An 8,146-nucleotide genomic window follows, 5' to 3' on the forward strand; every position below is an offset into this window, starting at 1 on the left:
GTCGCTGGGGAGCCTTGGCCAGGAATGCCCCTGGGGCTCCTTAATGCTCCCTGCAATGACTGCAGGTTTTTCAAAGGACTTTGAGTTTGGCTTTTGCCTTGGAGTCTCTGAGAGGTTTTTGCAATCCTGGCCTGAAATTATCTGCTGTAATTAGTCCCTGAAGAGGCTTTGTCAGTAACACCACTCAGTGGAGCTAACTAATGCTTCAGGGTACTCCAGTTATTTTAAGCTACTTGCTGTTTCCCATTTAATACAGACTGTGAGAGGTTTGTGCAATCATGCCCGCAATTATCTGCTATAATGGGTCCCTGGAGAGCTTTTAACTGACACTCAGTAGGGCTCATTAATGCCTAAAGATACTCAAGGTTTTTTAAGGTACTTAATGGATTTAGGAATAATTTTAGGTACTTTTAAGTTGTTTCCTTCCCACACTGAGTCTCTGAGTGGTTTTTGTACCATCCTGGCTGCCAATTCTCTCCTCCAAGGGGTCCATGAGGAGCCTGTGTTTGGTATCTTCCCCCTTTCTATTTTACATCAAAGATGGAACTGAAAGAATTTTGTAAGACTTTCTAAAAGCATCCAAACAAACATGGGACAATTAACAATACAACAACAACAACCACTAAGAGAATGAATAGTCCTGTTTTAGCTCGACATCATCCAACCCTTTAGTCCCTTGGATTGGAAGAGTTTTTTGACCCAGTCTTTGTTTTTGACTTGAAGCTTCTTGAACCCTTCCTTCAGTACTTGAATGCTCTTGTGGATTGACTCGCTGTGGCTGGAGAAGTTCAGGCAACCTATGCCCTCAGAGTCTACACAGCCATGCCCATGTGCCCAGAGTAAAAACTCTATTGCTGTTCTGCAACGTGGCCTGTCTGATGGTCTCTATGTCTGAGAGCAGGCCACTCAATGCGAGGGAGGTAGCATTGGTTTGCTTACTTAGCAGGCACCCAATATGGTCTAATTATCCTAAAGCTTTAGCTGCAGCCACCCAAGATAGTCCAAACTGGGGGTGCTACCATCTGATAACTGGATTAAAGCTTTCAAAGCCATCTCTTTGATATTATTGATCCAATAATTCTCTGGGGATACCTGCTGCTTGATCATCTTGTAGGCTGTGTTGTCCTTCTCCAGCTAGATGGTTGATTGTCAATTCCACCCATTCCTCATAATTAGCATAGTATGCTATTAATTGATTTAGTAAACACTTCCATCCCCCTTCCCACAGGGTGTATTCTGTAGGTGACAACAACATGGTCATAATACAGTTTAAATCATAAGGGTTAAGACATGTGCTGTAAACATGGCCCTCATTAGGCCATTAAAACAAGGTAAATGCCTTCTATGGTCTTTAGCTGCCCTACACAGATTTCCCCATAAACAAATGGCTGATACCTGGGATTCTGGCCCCTTCTTTCATAACATACAGGGGCAAAAAGGAGTTTCAAGACTATTTGCCAGTCTCCTTCCTTAACTGTTTCTTTCCGGATCCTTTCCTAGGGATCTTCTGGGGTTGAGGGGCAAAGTGGCTCTGGGGAGTCCACACTGTCTTCTGGGGAGCAAGAAGAACTTGTAACAGAAACATTTGGATTAGAAATAGAGTGACAGTTGGGCTTAGTATCTTTGATCATGGGGTTATATTGTTGCTGAAGGGTGAGGCAAAGGGCACTGCCATTTTGTCAGGTGTTAGAGAGGAAGGGCCTTGATTTAGGATTGCGGACTTCCAGAGGGGAGTACTGGAGGCATGGTCCAGGGTGAAGGTGGAATGATTGACAGTGGGGCATGACCCGCAGTTGTGGGGGTGTAGTCTGGAGGTTTGTTCAGGGTGGAAGAGAAGGTTGTGGTAGCAGGAAGTGGAGGAGCCAAGAGGGAGGGAGGATGGTTGGGCTCCCAAGCCCCCTTTGGGCTCCTTTCATCTCGAGTCTCCAGGGCATGATGCTCCAAGACCGCATGGCCATTGCCATCTTGGACCATCATGGAAGGTCTGAGAAAGGCAGGTTTGAGGGGTGGTCCTGAGTTAGGAGTGACCATCGGATTGAATTTTCAACACACTGCTTTCTGGTGAAGGGTCTCAAGGATAGTGTGGAAGATGCAGAGCATGTGGGGTGCAATGGGAACCCTTTTGATTGAAAGGTTGTACCATTTAACTCCCACTGAGTCCCAAAATTCAGTGGTATGGATTTTGTCAGCAGTTGAGTCTGGAAAATTTTTAATGATCCACCTCATGATTGATTTTTTTTCGTTCTTTGAAAATATTATGTCATGATCAGTGAGAATTAAAGCATCCATATATGGTCCTTTTTTACTTTGGACATCTGGCTGCCCATTTTTCTCTTTCTCTGCCTTATGGGGAAGAGCCACTGGAACACCCCAAATCAATTATGGGACATGGGTGCATATTGTAAATACACAGTGGCAAAATGGGCAATAAATGTCCTGTATTTCCCCAAACCCACCTGCAATCCTATGCAGGTAAAACCGTTGCTGTCCCTGCTGATCCTGGGCAAGGTCCCTTGAAGCAACGATGAATCCGCCGGGCCAGGTACAATCCAAAATCTTGGGGAGCACTGGCCTATTCATCAGCTAACCCCAACTGACATGACTGACACAAGGAGCCCTGAGTGTCATGGTCCCTGTTCGAGCGCCAAATGTCACATAAAGGTGGCTGCAACAAACCTCTCTGGTTCCCTGACTTCAGGGTGAGGGTGGCAAAAATGAAAAGGAGCAGCACCAACGGAGTTGTTTAAAAGGAACTTGAATAACAGGGTGATAAACAATAAACATGGAGATATCGAGAACAGTAAGAGGGGGAGGATCCAAAGACCAAAGACAAAGGAGAAGCAACATGCACACTTGTGGGTAGAACATCTAGAGCAATAACCATCTAGGGGAAACAATTAACCAATAAGGGACTATAACTTAGACAAGTTAGCATAACAACACTAAAGGCTTATTGGAGAACTCTCAAGCTCACCCTAAATTAAACAGATGATTCCCAGGGCTTGAAATTCATGCCCAATTATTTTGGGGTAAAATCTGGCTGATTCTGAGTTGCAACTGGGCTAACTCCCACATTGCTGCTGACGGAGCGAAGGGAGACATAAACATCCGATGATCATCAAGTCGCAAATTTATTGATCCGTCTTACATCCTTTTATAGTAGTGTTAATTAGGCTCATACATATTGCAAAAGCTAAGCTCATCATTGGCTACAGGTTAAATGTCAGCTCCTTTTTTGTAGCTATAGTCTCAGGATGCTTTGTGGTTTTCTGTTGAGACTAGCACCTGTTTTTACATCCTGTTATTATTGTCTTACAGTTACTTGCTCAAGGGCACAGTGTTGTTGTTTTCTTGTAATCAGAAGGCTGAGAACTTACTGCTTACAGCTGCATTTTTACTCCTTAACCAGCTGTATATGATCATGGCCTTTCCCCTCAAGCTATGTCTGCACAAAAACTCTCCACACGCTGCTTTGCTCTGGCCCCTTGGGACCGTGTGGCCCAACAGAGCCACAATGATGTCCTTGATTCCATGAGGCTCTGCAGTGCCACGATGGCCCCTTCATTTCACAAGGCTCTCAAATGTCACATTGGTCTCCATAGGAAGGAAACCATGGAGCCTCCATGTTTCAGGAGCTGATGAACGGCAACCACCAGAGGCCAAGGCAAGCCTGACCTGTCTGTCCTGGCAGGTTTGCTTTGAGCAACCTTTGGGTATTTGAAATTATGAATGTGGAGTCCTAATTTAAAACATTTGTGCCTGGAGAAGAGCGATGCGTATTTTTTCATAAAAAGAAAAGCACAGAGCCCTTTCCAGTGTTTGGAAAATAGGTGAATGCTGCCCCTCAGGAGCCAAAGACCAGCCAGACTTGTCTGTCCTGGCAACTTTTGTCTGGCAGCAATCCTTGTATACACAAACATTTGGAGGTGGAATCCTAAATTTGGCCATGGATGCCTGGAAAAGATGGACAGTTCTTTTCCATACAAAGAAAAGCCCGGAGCCTCAGTGTTTCAGGGGCACATGGGAGTGGCCTTCTACATTTCAAGGTCAGCCAGACCAGTCAGACCTGTGACCCCTGGGAGGCCAAGGCAGCCACACCTATTTAATGTTCCCTTGGTTCCACAGGGCCCTGCAGTGTCACAATGGTTCTCTTGCTTCCATGATGCCCTCTGGTGTCATAATGCCCCCTTGGTTACACAAGTCCTTGAGGATCTTAATGGTCTCCATAGTTCCACAAGGCCTCATGTGCCATAATGCTCTATTGGTTCCATGAACCCTCTCTGTGTCACCATGGCCCCTTGGTTCCATTGGCTCCAGTGGTACCACAATGATCCCCTTGGTTCCACAAGTTCCCACAATGTCACAATGGCCCCTTCCTTCCATGAGGCCCTGCAGGGTCACAGTGGCCCTTTGGTTCCATGGAGCCCCACAGTGTCACAATGGTCTCCATGATTCCATGGGGCCTTGCAATGCCACAATGCTCTCCATGGATACACAGTGCCTCGCAGGATCACAACGGCCCTTTGGCTCCACAAGGCCCTGAAATGCAGCAATGGCCTGTTGGCTCCACAAAGCCCTGCTGCTTCACACTGGCTCCCTGGGACCATGTGGCCCAACAAAGCCCCAGTGATGTCCTTGGTTCCACGAGGCCCCACAGTGTCACAGTGGCCCCTTGCATCCATGGTACCCTGCAGCATCACAATGTTCCCCTTGGTTCCACAACTTCCTACAGTGTAACAGGTTTCACAAAGGCCTGTTATGTTACCATGGCCTATCGTTTCCACAATCCTCAGCAGTGTCACAATGGTCTCCATAGGAAGGAAACAAGTGAGCCCCAGTGGTGGAGGGGCAGATTAGAGGCAGTCACCAGGGGCCAAGTCTTGCCAGACTGGACTGTACAGGCAGATTTTGTCTGGGAGTAACCCTTGGATATAGAGAATTTTAGATGCAGAATCTCAATTTTGGCCATGGGTGCCTAGACAAGAAAGACACTTCTTTCCCATAGGAATAAAATCATGGAGCCCCAGTGCTTCACGGTCAGATGGGAAGTGGCCCTTGACATGTCAAATTCAGTGGGACCTGTCAGACAGGCCCCAGGAGGCCAAACCAGGCAGACCTGTTCCATGTTCCATTGATTTCATGAGTGCCCACACTGTCAGAGTATTCTCCTTGATTCCATGAGGTCTGGCAATGTCACAATGGCTTCTTGGTTTCATGAGCCCCAACAGAGTCACAAGGGTCCATTGGCCCCACGCAGCCCCACTGTGAAACGATTGCTCCTTGTTTCTATGGGCTCCAACTGTTTGATTACTGACCCTTGCATCCATACTGCCCCTAAGTTGCACAATGGTGTCCCTGATTCCATGAGGTTCCGTAGTGTCCTTGGACCCACATTGTCACAACCGACCCATGGCTCCATGAGGTTCCGTAGTGTCACCGTGGTCATTGTCAGAGGCTGGACGACATCGATGTCCCTAGACACCTTGGGATGCTCGGAATGCTCATGTGGGGCCAGCGCCGGGTCAGGACTTGGTTTGTGGTGGGACACAGCCCCGCCCCCAGCCCTCGCCTGGCAGAGCTGTCAATCACATAGCAAATGCCGTGCTAACCCCACTCTGATTGGCTGAGCTGTCAATCAATCACACAGTAGCAGCTGGTGTTACCCTGGCTCATATTGGACAAGCAATTGGCAGTCCCACCCCAGGGGTGGGCCCATGAAGGCCAAGGAGTTTAAAAGCCAGAGCATGAGGCCAGCCCATGATCTGGATCCTGTCTTCTCCTGGAGTTTCTCTGTTAGCAATGCTGGAACCCCAGTAGCTGGTACCTATGTGTGTGTCTTTCTAAAAATCTTCTGTCTTTCTGTTCTCTATTTCTTCTCCTTCTAATCCTACTTACCTGGAACATTTTTGGGTAACATAACATCTCAACAGTTAAAGGTTTTTAGGTTAAATGGGCTAAGTTAGTGAAGTTAATGCTATGATAAGAGGTTTATGTTGAAGTGGATGTTGTATTAAAACCTTTGCCAAAGTTCCTTGACTGTCCACATTTTGCCAGTAAAATTTTGTGTCATTCTGACCTCTTATCTCAGTTGGTTAGAGCATGGTGCTGGTATCACTGAGTTTGTGGGTTCAGTCCCTGTGTGGGCCATTCACTTATGAGCTGGGCTTGATGATCCTTGTGGGTCCCTTCCTACCAAGAATATTCTTTGCATCTGGCCATGTTGACAACATCTGGTTGGTGTTTCTCCTCTGCACCAAACTCAAGGAAAGGAACCTTTGGTTATCCCCAACATTTCAGTGTTCTGGGGTGTTCCAGCCCTGCAGGCTCACAATGGCCTCTTGTTTCCATGAGGCCCCACAGTGTCCCACTGGCCCCTTGGTTCCATGAGGATCTGCAGTGCCACACAGGTTTATGACATTTGTCCTTGCTGCCCCTCACATCCCACTGCCCCACAAACAGCCCCGAGCCCCCTGTGAGGGACAGGCCCTGCTGTCCCAGGCTGGGCTCAGGGCTTGGCCTTTCTGCTTCCCCCACCCAGCTAAGGCCTTGCTGCTCAGCATTGCAGTTCCCTGCTCAGAGCCTTTGGTTCCCTGCAATCCCAGCCTCAAGGATCTGCTCTCAGCAGTCCCTGGGGAGCCTTTGGCACTCCCTGCCCTCAGTGGGACCCAGTGATGCTTCAAGGGACTTGGAGTTTTGCTTCTGACTCCTTGAGATGCTTCTTCAGCCTTCTCTCAGTGCCTGAGGGTCCTGGACTCAGCCCCAAATCCAATGCGGGGATCATCAAAATACAGAAAGCCCTCGGGGGCTCTTTATCTTCCTTCAGCTCTCTTCATGTGTCCAGATCAAGTGCAGCCCACTGGAGTCAGTTTGGAGTTCATTTAAGAAGGAAGATTTCAAAGTGCACCTCCTGACTTGTTTTCTTTAATCAAGTGAGTATTTTTTATTTCCCAGTTCAGAGAAGAGCTGATAGAAGCATTCCCCAGGTGATCCTAATGCTGAATGTCTCCTTAGGAGGTCTGGGCACAGAGAACAATGAGCCCCTTGAGGGCTGACCCTGTTTGGACAAGCTGTTCCTCACCCCCAGCCTCACCATGTCTGACATGGCCCACTTGACACTGACATCCCTCTGCCCTGCAGCAGAACCTTTTCCCCTGAGTTCTGCAGCTCCATGTCCCAGCCCATTGCACCATGTCCCCCCTGCTCTCCTCAGGGCTTTGTCTGCACACAGGCCCTGGCTGAAGGAAAGTAAAGAATGGAAAAGCCTGAGCAGGTGTCCTAAAAAAAAAAAACCCCACTGAGGAACCACCTGCTAAGGCCAGGCTGCCTGGAATAGTGTCACCTTTCTCCAAGGGACAGTGTGAGCAGAAATGATCTCTGGAAGCAGAATTCTGAGTCTTGCAGCTGAATTCTCTGTCCCTGTCCTTTCCCTGGATCTCTGTTGCAGATGGAAGCTGCTGGTGCCATCCTCACCTTTAACCTCTCTCTTGAATGCAAACAGATGTTCCCAGGTGTGTTGAGCAGGATTTGCTCAATGTTTCTACAAAACTTTCATATTCCTCATGGAAGGAAGGGGCCATTTTGACACTGAGGGGGTGACGTGGAAGCAAGAGTCAGTTGTGACCCTGGGGTCCCATGGAACCAAGGGGCAATGGTGACACAGCAGGTCCAGGTGGATCCAGTGGTCCATTGTGACACTGTGGATCCAAGGAGACCATGGAGACACCCCCAGAACCTCAGGGAACCAAGGAGTCCATGGTGACCCAGCAGGCTTGCATGGAGCCAATGGTCCATGGTGACAACGCCCATCCAAGGAAGCCATTGTGACACTGCGGAAGCTCATGCAGCGAGGGAGGCCATTGTGACACTGAAGAACTTCATGGCACCAAATATCCATGGTGACACAGCAGGGCATCATGGGAACCAAGGAACCTCTGTGGGCAGTAGGGAAACTCACGGACCCAGGGGCCCTTGTGGAACTGCAGAACCAACAGAGCTGCTGGACCTTGTCCCCTGGCCCTGCACAGCTCCTTGGGCGGCACGGCAGGAACAGCACCCTGGGAGCCTCGGGAATGCCCCTCTGGGATCAGTGGCACAAACTCCCAGGGGCTGGAATTCCAGTTCCCAGCCAGGAAATAATATTCCTGCT

This window comes from Melospiza melodia, unplaced genomic scaffold, assembly GCF_035770615.1.
Source record: "Melospiza melodia melodia isolate bMelMel2 unplaced genomic scaffold, bMelMel2.pri scaffold_47, whole genome shotgun sequence".
In the NCBI taxonomy this organism is placed as follows: domain Eukaryota; kingdom Metazoa; phylum Chordata; class Aves; order Passeriformes; family Passerellidae; genus Melospiza; species Melospiza melodia.